Source organism: Narcine bancroftii, chromosome 10 (genome assembly GCF_036971445.1).
Source record: "Narcine bancroftii isolate sNarBan1 chromosome 10, sNarBan1.hap1, whole genome shotgun sequence".
NCBI lineage: Eukaryota > Metazoa > Chordata > Chondrichthyes > Torpediniformes > Narcinidae > Narcine > Narcine bancroftii.
In genome coordinates this window covers 3,347,618-3,360,412 of record NC_091478.1, presented here as the reverse complement: position 1 = coordinate 3,360,412, position 12,795 = coordinate 3,347,618, and positions in this window count along the sequence as shown.

The following is a 12,795-nucleotide window of genomic DNA, read 5'->3' as shown; positions in this document are numbered from 1 at the left end:
GAACAGCAAGCTCCACTCCAGACAGAGGTGGCTCCAACAAACTCTTTCATCTGTTGCGTTTTTGTAAACAACAATCCATTAGTGAAGTCTCTTGGGCACTCTCCAAAGCTTTTGCTAAGGCTCTGGGGCCGACATGTCTAGCATGAGGCGAAGCTCCAGTATTTTAAATAAGATCTGTTTTGAAGTATTTCTATGTGACCAACACTAAAAAACCTGCCTTAATTTATCTCCCAAAAACATATCTATATACAATCCAAACACAACATAATCTGTCACAATACAGTATGGTAACAGGCCTTTTCGGCCCACGACCCTCTGCTGCCCAAATACACCCAATTAACCTACAACCCTCCCCCTCCACCCCCATACATTTTGAAGGATGGGAGGAAACCCATGCAGACACAGGAAGAACTTACGAATTTCTTACAGACAGCACCAGATTCAAACCCAGTTGCTGGCATTGTAACAGTTTTGTGCTAACCGCTAGGCAAACTGTGCCGGCTTTGGGGTTGCATTGGCTCTTGCCCTCCTGGTTGTGAAGGAGGCACAGCAGATCACCAACCGAAGCTTTCATAAGCAGGTATGACAGGCTACTGTGACTTCAGTGCTCACACTGCAACCTCATCCCTTCAGACTAAACTAAATTCTCATCAATATACCTACAAGTGATTATTTATTTCTATAAAGCGTGCAGGTGCAGAACATGTCCCTGTTGATAAGTCCTGCTTTCCCAGTACCTGTCTGCTTTCTGTTTTTCATTTTGTGTCCACAGGCAGCGCCAATTTGGCGTTGTGCTGCACTCTTGGCACCAAGTCAGGCTCTGTGAGTATTTGCATAAAACATGAAAGGGCATCATTGTACATCTTATTATGCAGCAAGTACAAGAAGATTGTGATCATGTTGCGTGATTATATGAAAAAATTTTGCAATGCTTGGACAGTGGATGGTGCCTGGTTAAAATTCCAGGTCTATCACTTCCCTGTCTGAAGGAATTTACAATGTGATTGCTGCCTATGTTAGGGGAGGTAGTAGAAGCAGAAACAAGAGCTGCACTTCGACAGACACATGAACAGGTTATGGACCATATGTGTGGAGATAGGATTAGTTAGGTAGGTATCATGGTTGATGCAGAATTGATGAGTTGAAGGGTCTGTTCCAATGCTGAACTGTTCTGTGTTTCATTTCTGTTTTTCAATGCCTGGAATATTCGAACAAGGTTGCATAAGCTATTATTTAAATGCATGTCCTTAATTAAGCTTTCTGTATTCCATACCTTGCAGGTAGTTAGATGATCACACCTTTATGTGTGCTGACATAGATAAGGTGTGTATGATCAAACAGAGGCACATGATGACCTTTTGAGGAAGCACAAGACAAATGTGGATAGTGTTGTTTAAGCAATTACATGGTGACAGCAGCATTTGATAAGTAGCAACTTGTACCATTTCTAGCAATGAAGTGCTGGATGTACTGTTATCTTTAACATTTTAACATCAAAACAACAAATGGTTATATCCAGATTGTTACCAACAAAATACATTCTGACTGATCAAAGGGGATTGTTTGTTTTCTTCTGATCATTAAACTTTGCAAAAGCCATTTATGTTGCTGCTAAAGTGCTTTTCACATCTCATTTTTGACTCTAAAATATATGTATTCTTTCTATCAATTTTTGAGAACAGTTTCAAAATTATATCAACATTTTGTCACTCATCCAGAAAGTCATGAGGCATGGGAATCAGTGGAGCCATGGGAATCTGTTACGAGCCCAGAGGACCCAGCATCGAGACAAATGGTTACTTAAACAAAAGTTGCTTTCAATTAACTTTAAACTTGAAAAGAATCACACTTTTAACTTATCAGTATTGACTTACTTAACCTATCTTAACCCCCCCCCCCTTCTAATTTTAAGTGCACATGTAAGTTCAGAAAAGTTATTTGGTTCACAGTCCAATCTCACTTCTCATTCCTCCCAAGTTCACTGGCTAAAGGCAATTCTTATACTATGCACAGAATTTAACATTTATTAACTTCACCAGGCTTTGATGCTTGAAAGGTAAATGGATACCACTCAGGAAGGTTCTTGTCGGTTTTCAGAGAGATTTATTGTTCCTTTTTAATCAGCCACTTCAGTGTCTTGCTGACGAAACTTGCCCCCCTTCAGGGTTCTCCAGATGATCACCTCTTTCTTTCAGGTCACTGCAGAGTGCCTTTTTGTTTCTCTTATTCCAAGTGAAACATTAGACTGCCAGTCCTCTCCTCTTGCATGAACCACAAGGGCTTTGACCAGGCAGTCTTCCAAATGGCCAGCTTGCCTTGTTTCAGTCCCAGCTTCTGTTGCTGGCTGTAATACTGTAGAAGTGATCTCTCCCTCTCTCTCTCTCTCTCTCTCTCTCTCTCTCTCTCTCTCTCTCTCTCTCCCTGTCATCTTTTGGTAAACAACGATCCATTAGTGAAGTCTCTTGGGCACTCTTCAAATCTCTTGCAAAAGCTCTGAAGCCCCAACATGTCTAGCATGGGGCTCCAGCATTTTAAATAAGATCTGTTTTAAAGTGTTTGTATGTGACCTATTCTAACAAACCTTTTCCAATTTATCTCCCAAAAACATTTCTATATACTCTTTCACAGTATGGATTAAAAAAAATGGACTTGTAGAAAGAAAGCAGAGAGTAGTAGTGGAAGGAAAGTATTCTGCCTGGAGGTTGGTGACTAGTGGAGTGCTGCAAGGTTCTGATCCAGGACCCCTGCCCTTTGTTATTTTTCTATAAATGACCTGGATGAAGAGGCAGATGGATGGGTCAGTAAGTTTGCAGATGACATGAAGGTTGGAGGAGTTGTGGATGGAGCTGAAGGTTATCAAAGGTTACAAGAGGATGTAGATAGGAGGCATAGTTGGGCGGAAAAGTGGCAGATGGATTTTAATCTGAATAAGTCTGAGGTGATTTATTTTGGAAAGACAAACCAGAAGGCTGAGTACAAGGTTAATGGTAAGTTACTTAAGAATGAGGATGAACAGTTGGTGGGGGACGGGGGTGGGTTGGGGGGGGGGGGGGTGGTGTGAACGGTGGACGTGGGAAATCACCTCCCTGAGAGAATTAATTATTAACTGGACAAAATAAGATTTTATAATAATTTTTGTTAGTTAAAAGTTCTTCTATGTCTTGCCTGCACATTTTGGCTATGACTGTGAGAAAGGGAAAGCCTCCAACAACTAGAAAATTAGTTTTAAAAGAAGTCACAAGATTTGAAAAAAGTGGGCCTACCTTGACTTCGAAGGCTTGGGCTGGATTTTCTCCTTCATAGGTGACGAGAGCAACGGTAGTAAGAGTTCAAGTGACCCTGGCGTCAACTCTTTGGGCATCTTGAAGAAGACTGGGGAATACAAAACTTGCAAGAACAAGAGCTCATGTGCTAACTTTCACGTTAATGCAAAACAGATCAAGCGGAATTGCAGTGGGAGACTGAAAGATCAGCTCTCACTAAGATTGAATTTCAAGACCTGCCTCCTTTGTATTCGGAGACAGAACAAGAAACACTTTTTTTAATCTATTCATGATGTGGAGCAGGAAGAGGAAGATCAAGTAAGACAACTGGAGGAGGGCGGCAGAAGAACAATATCAACAGGCTCAGTTCCCAGAAGAAGCTGTGCAGGTAAAGTTACCTGAAGTTAAAGGACAAGGTATAGGCAGGCAATTGATAAATCAGTTGCATACAATGAGTCAGAAAGTGGATTTACAGTATGGATCTATTAGATGGGATGTGAATACTCGATTTGAATTTGTTAAATGAAGATAATTAAGGAAGAGATGAAAAGATGTTAAAGTGGTTGATTAAGTTAAAACGCGAGTTCAAAAAGTTGAAGAAAATTTACAAGAATATCACGATGAAGTGAATCAATGAAAACATGTGGGTAAACAAGCTTGAAGATTCAGTTATGACTTGGACATTGAGAAAAAAACTTTTACAAAAAATTGATACACCAGTCAATCATAGTCGAAGAAATAATGGATTGCCAGAAGGTTTGGAAAATCCTAATGCAGTGTAATTTTTTTTTACAAAAATGGATTCTGGAGACTTTGGGACCTGAAAATTTTCCAAATGGTCTTGAATTGGATAGAGTGCATAGAGCACTTAGAAAAAAAGCTGATACGGGTCCATCACTGTGCTCAGTTTTGATTAGATGTCTTCATTATCAAGATAAGGAGACTATTTTGAGAGTAGTGGTCCAGAAAGCTCATAAATTTCAGGGCCCTTTGATTGTGGCTGATATAAAGGGTTTTTTAAAATGTGGATCTTAGTGTGAATGTGATGAAAAGAAGACAGGAATTTAATCCTGCAAAGTCCGTGGTCTGGAAGAAGGGCTGTAAGTTTTATTTTTACCATCCTGCAATAATTAAAGTTTTCTGGGGAATAATCAGGCAAAATTCATCGACAATGAGATGGAAGCTTTAGAATTTGTGAATTCTCTTCCAAGTAATAAAATGGATCAACAAGTTGATTTGTTAACAGCAGAAATACCATAGAATGAGAAGATGCAAATGTCAGACAAGGAGATACACCAGGAGATTACTTGGCTTAACGAGGATCTTGAAGCTTCCACCTTTACCTGAAGATGATGAAGACTTTTCGAAAATTGTTTTTTTTCTCTCTCTTGGGGAGGCGGTAGTACTCTATTTTTTTGACAATACTTTTGTTTGTTTTTTTTAAGATTATTTTTCTCTTTTTTATATTTCCTTTCTTCTTGACAGAGGAGCTAGGTATAGTTAATGATTTTGTGACGTGGGAGGCCCAAGGGGAGAGGCAGAGGGGAGTTATGAATTTTCTGAACTTAAGATAATGGCAAATAGTAAAAGAGCAATTTATGTGCATTATTACAATCTGCTGTACATGATTCTGACCGAGAGACACAATCTCCAAGATGAATTAGTTCCACAAATAATTTCCATAGTTTGCCTCAAGGTTTCTTCCTCAAAAGTTGTTTATGTAGGAGAGGAATTGAGATTTATCCACTTTTAATAGTGCACAGAAGACTACAAACTCTGTCTCACTAAAATATCAATGGAACACACAGTTGTAAAATCTGCATTTGTAATTAATACATAGAAGTGTTGGAGAAACTCAGCAGGTCCTGTAATGTCCATAGGAAGCAGAGATGTACAACCAACATTTGTGGCCCAAAACCTTCATTGGATGTATGAGGAACATGCAAGCAAGTCCCTGAATACAAAGGCAGGTTTAGGTGGGAAGAAAGGACAGGGAGGAGCACAGCCAGAGATGGGTTGAGAAATGCTGAGAATTGATCAGGGGGGAGGGAGTGGCTCCGTGAATGCAGAACTGGACGAAAGGGGATGTAGAGAAAGCAAGAGACACCGGGGTTGTTGGGGGGTGGGGGTAGGGGGTAACTTCTCCAAAGTTGATTTTAATGCTATCCAGTTAGACTGTGCCCATCCAGCAGATGAGGGGTTGTTCCTTCAATTTGTGGGTGGTCCTAAATTGGGTAGTGCGCGAGGCCATGGATCATCATGAGAATGGGGCGGAGATATAAAGTGGGCTGCTGCTGGGAGATCCCTGCTAATGCAGTGGACAGAGTGAAAGTGCTCAACAAACCATTCTCCCAATCTGCGTACAGTCTCCCTGTTGTAGTGGAGGCCACAATGGGAGCACTGTATACAGTAGATGACCCCTGCAGATTCGCAAATGGAGTTTTACTTCACTTGGAAGGACTGTTTGGGGCCCCAAATGGTGGTGAGGGAGGAGGTGTGTCATCAGGATTGGTACCAAGATTGCAATTGATGGGAAGAGTTCAGCGGATTGAGAAGATCAGTCCCTGGGTAAAGCGGAGAGGGGAGGAAAGGGGAAGCTGTGTCTGGTAGAGGGATCACATTGTAGGTGGAGAAAATCGTGTTGGTTGTGGAAGCTGGTGGATTGGTAGGTAAGGACAAGGGGAATCCTTTCCTTGTTGCTTCTGGGGCCAGAGGAGGCCAGGGCAGACATGGAGGCAATGGAGCATATGTGGGTGGGGGCTGAGTTGATCGTAGTGGAGAGGAAGCAATTCTTTTTTTTGGAGGACATCTTGGATGATCTTTTATGGAAGACCTGGTCTTGGGAGCAGGTGTGATGGAAATGGAGGAATTACAAGAAAGGAATAGAATATTTATGGGAGACAAGGTATGAAGAGGTGTATTGGAGGTAACTGCAGGAGTTGGTGGGTTTGTATAAAATGCCTGTTGAGAGTTTGCCTCCTAAGATGGAGACAGGGAGACTGTTGCTGGAGATGGACCAAGTGGAATCGGGGTGGAAGTTGGCAGGAAAGTGGATTAATTTGACGAGCTCATCATAAGTGCATGAGGCAGCACCAATGTGGTTATCAATGGTTGCAGCATAAAATCACCAGTTAATTCTCATCCTAAACTCAGGATGTCTGTAAATTATATTTAGATTCTAGCCCTACTGCAGAATGTGACAAGGAGAATTAACATGCAGAAAAACCTTGTTTTGTTTATGAGAAACCCTCGAATTATTTTGAATGGGACGAGACCATAGGAAAATGTCCCTCATGGATAGAAAGATAACTCACAACATTGTGGGAATGGAGGTTTTGTGAATTTGCTGCACTCGATGCTTTTCTATTAACCACTTTCTGGACTGTTGCTGGTACTATTTTTTTATTTCGATGACTACTCTTGCTGTTGCCTGGTAGAGAACCCAAGAATCTCTTCACACATAGAAACAGGCGAACTTCAGGTCACATAGTGACATTCAAGAGTTCCCGTTGGTTGAGGATTTCAGTGAGATGCTGTTGAACAAAATGTTTTTTGCAGGGTCACTGAGCTCTCTGAACCTTTGCTTTTAGCAAAGGTGTTTGTTTTGTTGTTTCCACTGATATGGACATTCTTAAGGTTCCTCACTCCGATCCAATGCCTTGATTGTTGGATGGTCTTGTATTTGTCTGTATGATGAGACTGTGTTGCAGGTACTAATTAGGAGAATTACTCCATTGGAGATGACTTTCTCTACTCTTTTGGGGCCAGTCACATTCTTCCAGCGGATTGTGCTCTTTCCATGTGTGGGATTGGAGATAAAAAAGAAGATCAGTGAAATTCATCCCATGGATTATTAAGGAACAGAATAGATTTTTTTTGGCTAAATCTATTGCTTCAAAGGTTGGTCATATGTGTTGACAATATGCTGGCTCTGCACCGAAGTGAGCTGAAATGCCCATATGTACTTCACTTATTCCATAGGGGAGTTGTTAAGATATCAGATTCGCTCATCCTTGACTGTGAGACCAGTTCCATGAAGAAGATGTCATGGAAATTGGAGTGGAGTTTCAGGACAGACAGGAAGGTGTTCCATTTTGTCATTTCCATTCCATAACCTCCTCAACTGAATCATTGACCTGCAGTACAGGGTTTTTCTGTGTGTACTCTTGGATGCTTAGCTCCAAGTTGTCAAAACATTTCTTAAATATTGTGCCAAACATCAGAGAGGCAAAAGTCCTCTACTGTCACAGTTCTGTTGCATAACAATGCCACCAGATCCATCATAAGAACATGGGAACCATAATTCACATTACAGCCACCGTTTCTCAATGATCAACAGATGAGGGGGTGGAGGGGATCTGGGGTGAGAGTAATGGGGGTGAGGGGAGCTGAGGTGACTGATGAAGGGATGAGGGGAGCTGGGGTGACAGTGATGGGGGTGAGAGGAGCTGAGGAGACTGATGGGCATGAGGGGAGCTGGGGTGACTGATGATTGGGTGAGGGAAGCTGGGGTGACAGCGATGGGGGTGAGGGGAGCTGAGGTGACTGATGAGGGGGTGAGAGGAGCTGAGGAGACTGATGGCCGTGAAGGGAGCTGGGGTGACTGATGAAGGGTTGAGGGGAGTTGGGGTGACTGATGAAGGGATGAGGGGAGCTGAGGTGACTGATGAGGGGGTGAGGGGAGCTGGGGTGACTGTTGAGAGGATGAAGGGAGCTGAGGAGACTGATGAGGGGGGGTGAGGGGAGCTGGGGTGACTGATGAGGGGGGTGAGGGGAGCTGGGGTGATTGATGAAGGGGTGAGGGGAGCTGAGGTGACTGATGAGGGGGTGAGGGGAGCTGGGGTGAGTGTGATGGGGTGAGAGATGGGGGTGAGGGGAGCTGGGGTGACTGATGAGGGGGTGAGGGGAGCTGAGGTGACTGATGAGGGGGTGAGAGGAGCTGGGGTGACTGATGAAGGGGTGAGGGGAGATGGGGTGTCAGTGATGGGGTGAGGGGAGCTGAGGTGACTGATGAGGGGGTGAGGGGAGCTGGAGTGACTGATGAGGGGGGTGAGGGGAGCTGGGTGACTGATGAAGGGGTGAGGGGAGCTGAGGTGACTGATGAGGGGGTGAGGGGAGCTGAGGTGACTGGAGGGGGTGAGGGGAGCTGAGGTGACTGATGAGGGGGTGAGGGGAGCTGGGGTGACTGATGAGGGGGGTGAGGGGAGCTGGGGTGACTGATGAGGGGGGTGAGGGGAGCTGGGGTGACTGATGAGGGGGTGAGGGGAGCTGGGGAGGCTGTGATGGGGAGGTGAAGAGGAGCAGGGGTGTTGGTAGAGGGGAGTAAAATGTTGAACAAGGGGTGCTGGTAGTGTAAGCATTCAAGTTGTATTTCCAAATGGTTGACAACAGGAGGGAAAAGATGATGAAGAAGGCAGTGAGCAAGAATATCATGTGTTCAAGTATGAGTCCATGACTTTCAGTTTGTAATGAGGCCTGTGCTGGGGGGTGGTTTGGGAGAGTTATGGTTGGAACCAATGTAATGATCAGTAGGCCACTGCAATGTGCTTCTACCATGTGTGTTAGATAGGTCAAGTAGATTGTTGTTTACAGTTATCAATTTCTTTCTCTGATATGAAAGTGGCTACAGGTTCAGGCAAAGATCTCATTCAAAGGAAGCTATTGCAAATTATTTGTGTTTGATTGAAGAATTTTCTTTTGAACGAGTCTCTGTTTGTTTTTTATAAAAGGCATGCTTTGCCATGACATTGTTTGAACGAGTGCCACTGGTGAGGCCTGCTGTTTGGAATAACTGCAGCTTTACAGTTGAGTGCATTTTGAGGACAATAGTGACATCTAGTGTTAAGACTGGAATAAGCAACACAGCTTTCCTCTGCTGGGTGCTGTGGCCTCAGAGGTAATGAAGAAAATCTGCAGGTGCTGGGATGTTCTGAAGAAGGACTCAGGCCCAAAACATCAACTGCCTTTTACTTTATATGAACGCCGCATGACCTGCTGAGTTTCTGCAGCACTTTTGTGTGATGCAATGACATTTGTGGAGTAAGGTCATCTTCACTTGTGTCACAAAGTAGAAGGACGCCCCATTTTTCATCCCGACAAACTTTTAGTTCAAAATGAGTTAGAACTTTATGAGCAGGCTTCCCTGTCCATTGATATCAGCTCAGGGTCCAATTACACTCGTGACCAATGAACCTATTAAAACCCATTCATTTTTTAGAATCTATGAGGAAATGCACACAGTCATGGGGATAACTGACAAACTCTTTGCAGGCAGCAATGTATTTGAGCCCAGGTCGCTGTTGCTGTGAAAGTGTTGTGCCAACTACTGCAAGAAACTTTTCTCTCACGTGGCCTTTGACCGATCATTGTGGTTTTAAAATCCTTAGCTTTCGACTCTTCCACCAGTAGGAAAAGGGTTTTCTCCACTTTGCTTTCTCCCCAATATGACTTTTAACTTCCTCTGTCAGCCCTTCACATCTTCTGCAAAGAGAAGAAGATCAGCTGCCCATATTACGAAAGTCCCTTAATTCTGGAATTAATTTGGTAAATTTCTTTTATTCCCTCCCCAAAATTTTTGTATCTTCCAAATTGAATTGCTTTATTTTCTCATTTCAGAGACACCGGGAATAAACTGGTTTGTGTGACATAAAGGCAGCTTGCAAAATGTCGCCACTTTCTGGTGCTGTTTTACATTTACAGAAAAATTAGTTCAGAGAAGACCACGACAGGTAACCAGATCAATCATGGCAATGGTAGCATTTAACTTCAACACAACAGACAAATCAAATATAAAAATTAAATTAAAACTAACAGGGAATCTGGCACATTACCCCAGTCCACTGCACAGGGCTCTCCACCTGTGGAGAACAAATGTTTTATTGATTCCTTGTTGTTACACTTTGCTTCTATTGACTATGCAGATGAATGCCATGTGCATTTTTCAACAATGAACCCAACCTGCCCTTCTACTTTCAATAAGCTATGCATACTAACCCCAGAACTCCCTGTTCTTGTATCTGTTTAGCAATCCTCACCTGGTTTACATGGGCTCTTCCCATATTTCCCATCAACCAGTCACACTTGTGCTTTTCTCAGTATTAAATTTATTGACCCATCCAACAGCCGGTTTCTATCTCCTTGAAATCTGCGATGATCATTCTCACTGTTCAATCCACCCTCTCCAAATTTTTGGCCATCTCGAGAGTTAAAAATTGTCTTGTGCACCCAAGAAAGAACCTGAGGTTCAAGGAAGAGGGTGTTCCGTGCATGAACCCTTGGGTCACTGTTCACTCACCTCCAGTTCAAAAAAACACTTCAGTTCCTTGTTTCTCATTAAATTGCCAATTTTCAGTACATTCTGTTTGAGCCCCTTTTTTTCCATAGCCTTTAAACTTTTACACAAACTTATGCAGCATCACAGCCTTTTAGTAAGTCCATGTACACCTCATCATACGCATTTCAATCATTAATCTGTTTCTTCATCAAAACACATACTTAAACAAAATTTTAAAAAAATAATTTCCTTTTAATAAATTTAAGTGACTACCAATTCTGTCCTTGACTGGCAATTCTAGAACTTTCCTCATCTCCATAATTTAACTGAGCAAAGGATGAGCTGCTGGAGGAACACAATGGGTCAGACACCGACCATGGGTAGAAAAGGTTGGTCAGTGTCACCTGACCAGCTGAGTTCCTGCAGCAGGCTCATTGTTTGCTCAAGATGTAGTCTTTGGATTCATTCTTCACTGTGATTGGTCTGTAGCTATTGGATTTATTCATGTGTCCTTTTTGAGAAACAATATAACATGGTTATGTGGGTGGCATGGTTAGTGGAGAGGTTAGCACACCACTGTTACAGCTCCAGGAATGGGGACCAGGGTTCAAATCCCACGCTGTCTGTAATGAATTTGTTCGTTCTCCCTGTGCCTACTTGAGTTTTCCCTGGAGGCTCTGGTTTCCTCCCACCATTCAAAACATACCGGGATTTGTAGGTCATTTGGGTATAATTGGGCTGCATGGGCTCATGGCCAAAAGGGCCTGTTACTGTGTTGTATGTCTAATTTTTTTTTAATTCCAATTTTCCAATCCTTGGGCATCACAGCTTAAACAATAGATGTTTAGAGCATTAAATCCAGAGACTCAGAGGAAAAATTATGGACTTTCCAGAGCATGCATGGAGTACTCATTCACCTTTTAAGGTATTGTATTATGTGGCACACAGAACCCTTTCGTGGGGCAACCGTTCAAAGTGACCTTCCCTTTTGGTCATGGTATAGTACACTAATCCCCCTTCAAACGTGACCGTTCCTTTGTCATGGTGGCGCATACTCATTTTCCTTTTAGAGAGAAATCAGACAAATTGTCTATTACCATTTGCGAGCATTTCAGTATCCCTCCAAGTATTGTTTCCTGAGCAAAACAGTGTTCTGTGTCTTTAATCTGTTGGTCACATGGTCTCTGCACCTGTGTTTTCCAGGGCCTTCCTCACTCTTTAGAAGAATCCAATTTGGGTACAATTGTACCCAGCTGTCAACCCATTGCAGTTTGATTTGTTCTCTTAAAGTGACAGTACCACTCAAATACAAATGAACTGATAATGGGAGCACATAATAACATAAAGTCACACCTCAATAATCTGGTGTCGCATTGCTTGGAAATCTATTCCTTCATTCATCCAGAATGGTGAGCTGAGGGAACAGAAGGCAAGCCAGGCTGGGGACCAGTCTATAGGTCCACCTCACTGACAAAAGACAAAGGAGGAAAAACCCAACACCCAACCCCAACCAACAAATTTTCCCTTGCAACCGCTGCAACCGTGTCTGCCTGTCCCGCATCGGACTTGTCAGCCACAAACGAGCCCGCAGCTGACGTGGACATTAACCCTCCATAAATCTTCGTCCGCGAAGCCAAGCCAAAGAAAAGGAAAGAAGAAAGAAAGAAACAACCAGATCGAACATTGGAGTTATGAACACCAGGGGTCAGGAACATGGGAAGGGGTGTGAGTGGTGTTGGGGCTTGGAAGTGTTTGTCCTGTATATTCCTCGCTCACTTTAAATTCACCAGATCACTGTAAAACTTATTACATTACTGTGTAATGTGCAAATAAAAATGTGCTCAATAATTAATTGGAATAACATCCAGTGTTTGAGAAAACCTCCTAGTCCAGTATCACCAAAGTCCCAAGGATGCCACATTATCAGTGTTTACTGTGCTTTTTTTATTCTTTTGCTTTTTTATCCTTCTATTTGTTGTGAAATTTAGCTGTGTGCATTGGAAAACCATATTTTTAACAAAGATTTTGGCATCTACTGTACCAGTGATGAATCACTACCATGTGGGCTGAAAAAAAGGAATGAAATGCTCCAAATTAGTTGCTGAAAATAGGACCTGGATCAAGGTAAATGTTTGTTTCACGATTCTGACCTTTAAAAAATTGCTTATGTGAACTTCTTGGTATCTCAATACCCTTCTTCAAGTTAAGGCTCCCAATTCTTCTGGAAAATAGATAGGGAAATGGAATGCAAACAGGAAA